A 3,733-nucleotide genomic window follows, 5' to 3' on the forward strand; every position below is an offset into this window, starting at 1 on the left:
CTGACTGACTGACTGACTGGCTGGCTGACTGACTGGCTGACTGGCTGGCTGACTGGCTGGCTGACTGGCTGACTGGCTGACTGGCTGTCTGGCTGGCTGACTGACTGACTGGCTGGCTGTCTGGCTGACTGGCTGACTGGCTGACTGGCTGTCTGACTGTCTGGCTGACTGGCTGACTGGCTGGCTGGCTGGCTGGCTGTCTGGCTGACTGGCTGACTGACTGACTGACTGGCTGGCTGGCTGACTGGCTGACTGGCTGACTGGCTGTCTGACTGTCTGGCTGACTGGCTGACTGGCTGGCTGACTGACTGGCTGGACATACACCACTTAAAGGAGCACTTGTTTTCAACACAGACAGTTGTTATGTTCCTTGAGTTTGTTTTTGGTTTCTTCTTCAAATGTCATGTTTGTTTATTTGAGTGTATGCAAATGCTTTTTTGACTTGAGAAATGAATCTATTTATCTTATGAAGCACTTACAATTTGGGAAATAAGGGACGATAAGAATATGTGTATTTAAATGTACAGTAAGTTGTATTTTATATTATATAAAGACATATATAGAAAATGATAAATAAAAACAGTTGCATTACATGGTTTACTATTCAATACGTTTTTTCATGTCCACCTTAAATGTTGAATAATATTGACACAAACTGGGATATGACGTCAGACAGACTGACTATATTTCAGAGTGCATGTGTAATAATGCTTATTGATATAAATAAGATGCAGTCTATACAGTTACAATGTAAATACCTGTTTTGTTTGAAATACAAAGTGTAATATTTTGTGTCAGTGGGGAATACAGTAGTTTCAGTGTTTCTTCCTTCATGCTGAAATGTACTACTTGATAGTTTACCTAATCATGTTGAATGCTTTGACAATAAAATAGCTTTATTTTCATCTCTATGTGTGGAACCTGTGTTTATACAATATAACAATGTAAAGAAATTACATTTACCAAGGTTGTAGATAGGAATATAGACAATCGATATGAATCCACATCATACATGACTACAAAGTGTTTAAGGTGCCTAACTATATCATATATATATATATATATATATATATATATATATATATATATATATATATATATATATACTATATCATAGACCTACTTGGAGCTCATCGTGTAATGCGAATATTATCTGGTCAAAAGATGAGCTAATTCTTTTAAAACAAGTAAATGTTTTAGGCTGAAAATGGTCATAAATCCATCTCAAAGATATGACGATCACTGTATTATGGTCCCACGTTTATTTCAGCCTTTGTACATATAAAGAGTAGGCCTTCTGTTTCGCCCATTCGTAAAATGCTGCGTTGGCTAATAAAACAATATGATATTGTGGCCCAGGATGTAGTCTAGTCTAGTGGCCCAGGATATATGAAAAGAAGATCAGGCTTCTGACAATTAAAACATATTTTCTGCAGTCCTATTCTGTAATCACACGAGGGGTGTAGGCTTAGTGTAGTCCATGTCTGCATTGTCGGATTGTCCTGATCCCGATAGATCCGGGCCTCGTTTCCCAGAGCATTTGTAGCGTTAAAAATCATAGTTAGAACCATCTTACGATGTATCTTTAGTAGCCGAGCTGTTTCCCAGAGTATTCGTCAGTAACATGCTTCGTTAATAGCGTGGCTCTTAAAAATCTTCACACATCTTTGAGTGATCCAGACCAGAGTTTCCCAAACTCGGTCCTTGGGCCCCCCTGGGTGCACGTTATGGGTTTTGCCCTAGCACTACACAGCTAATTAAAAATAATCAAAGCTTGATGATGAGTTGGTTATTTGAACCATCTGCCGCAGGACCGAGTTTGGAAACCCTAATCCAGACCACTCATAGAGCAGGCAAAGTGCATCATTAGGTTTTATCTCCGATAAACATAGAGAACCAAGAGGCTATCTGTCTGACTGTGACTGCGGAAAACTTCAGAACGAAGTTAACTACAAATACACAGTTCCCAAAGTTTGTGCAATTGTTACAAACAAGCGAAGGATAAAACAATGCTTCAAATAAAAACCGAGATGACTGCATTATACAATACATAGGCTACATGAGCCTAAATAGGCTATTTCAATCATATTTAAATCAATTTCACGTTCAATCAATTGAGTTATAGTTTGCGACAAGGCTACTGTCTGTAATTTGTGCCTCAATGTGTTTCATGGTGTGTGACAACATGTGCGCAATGATGTGCCCAATCTGGGATTCAGCCTAGTGCATTATTATTGGGGAAGCATAATAAGCCTCCTCAGTAGCCTATTTGCAGCCATAGGTGGTAATATCTCCCTAGGAGCTGATCCGTCTTCATTATTGTGGAATAATTATATTGTTAAATTAAGATTTGAATGGAAAAAGCAGATTAGAGAGCCGGGAAGCTTTTCTTTCCATCCTTTCAGTATCGACACACGATCTAATGACCCATTGCGAACGTTCTCTGTCTCTACATGATTGTTTGGGAAACGCTTAAAAAGTTGGCTCATAAATAACGATGCATCTGGTACGATCATCGTAACGCTTAAATTCCATCGCAACTGGGAAACGAGGCCCTGTATAATCATGATCATAATAATCATAATCATAATTTCACCAGAAATATTATATTTTTACTGTTATGTCATGATTTCTTTATGATTAAGTCAAATGAAAATCACCATTATTATTATTGCGCTGCACAGCGCAACACGGAATTAGGTATATCGTATCTCTAGATAAAGTAGCATAATACAAATAATAGCTGATATACAGCGAGAAAAGCTTTCTCCAAGAAAAGTGCTATAGCAGCTCTCCATGGCTACTTCATGGGCGCAAATGGGCGCAAACAGCTTCAAGTGGAATAAAAGCACGTTCCCTCCCTCCCTTCCCACAAGAAGCAATGCAGAACCTGTACTAGTACAGTTCTTCTTCTGTATTCGCCTAATAGTTGTACTTTTATTTACTTCTAATGAAAATAAAAATGCAATTCCATTAACATTATCGATGCCTTCACCGTATCAGGCTACCCAATGGCATCTCGTTAAATCCACAGAATATCAGCAACCGCACCTGCAAATGTTTTCGATGAATAAAATAATACAATTAGATAAAATAGAAGAAGAAAAAAATATCAACCACTACTAATGCCTGACGCATTGCAAATGATCATACCCGTCTCGTGTATTTTTTGATAACCCCCTAGGCCTACTTTCCGTTTCTCATAAGCTTATAATAGGCCTACTGGCTACATCTAATAAAATGGATATAAGAAATCCATTGCATTACATTAAAATCTATTATTCCATGTGAAATCACAAGTCCTGTCTTTTTAGGGGTGTGCGTTGATTTACAGCGACATTAAGTTTCCTTTCCAGTAAAGTGCAGTTAGAACACATGTCCGCTATTTACACTTTATGATCATGAACAAATGCAAAACATGTGTAAAACAAGTTGAACAGAATACAGCCTAGTCCTACCCATGGATTGAAATCCACTAAAGCCTAGGGGGATGTTTAAAAATATAGATTTAAATTATAAAACGAATGAAATTATTAGGATAAAATCGTTATTATTGTCCAGTAGTTTAGTCTAGTTATCATTTGCATTTTATAAAGGGGAGAAAGACGCACCGTTGGGAACCCTGAAGTAGACGCTGAAACGTCGAAATATAGCTCAACAGTGACATCAAGCGGAGAGAGTGTGAATTACAGACAATTCTACAGCAGCAAATGTCATTGTCCTCAGAGCCAGC

The sequence above is a fragment of the Coregonus lavaretus genome (genome assembly GCF_964263955.1).
Source record: "Coregonus lavaretus genome assembly, contig: HAP1_SCAFFOLD_460, whole genome shotgun sequence".
Lineage (NCBI taxonomy): Eukaryota > Metazoa > Chordata > Actinopteri > Salmoniformes > Salmonidae > Coregonus > Coregonus lavaretus.